Source organism: Eurypyga helias, unplaced genomic scaffold (assembly GCF_000690775.1).
Source record: "Eurypyga helias isolate BGI_N326 unplaced genomic scaffold, ASM69077v1 scaffold31586, whole genome shotgun sequence".
In the NCBI taxonomy this organism is placed as follows: Eukaryota; Metazoa; Chordata; class Aves; order Eurypygiformes; family Eurypygidae; genus Eurypyga; species Eurypyga helias.
Window position 1 is genome coordinate 1 of NW_010259089.1, and position 604 is coordinate 604.

Sequence of the window (604 nt, forward strand, 5' to 3'; positions counted from 1 at the left end):
CGGAGCCTGGGAGGCGAGGGAGGAAAAGAGCAGGAGGCCGGGAGAAATTCATTACCTTTCACATGACAGAGGGATCAGTCGGCTTCTCCCAGAGCCCGACGAGGTTTCCCTCATTGAAAAGAGGAAAGAATCACAAAAATAATTAGGGAGATTTTCATCTCGGCCGGCTGATGAAAGCACCGGCTGTGTACACAGCAGATTGGCAATGGCACAAAGATGGATGTGAAATCAAGAGCATGTGCAGTGTCAGACAGATCAGAGGCAGAAGCTCATCAAAAAATGGCCCAGGGCAGATGTAAGTTAAAAAAAAAATAGAAAGGAGTGGGGGGAAAAAAAAAAATAAGGAAACGACCCTTCTGGAGATAAAAGCCCCAACTCCTGCCTGTGCCAGGGTGATACGCCCCCGCCCACCCGCAGAAAGGGTCCCTGGTGGAAACCCACCATCTCCCCGGAGACATCTGGGTTAAAAAACCTCAATTACTGATAATCACTCGCTGGGAGCTGGTCAGCAGCAGGATTTAGGGGCCTGAGGACCAGCGTCAGCTGGAGGATCGGGCGGTGAGCTCCCAGGGGGGCCGGGGGAGGCTGTAATTGGAAATCCGCA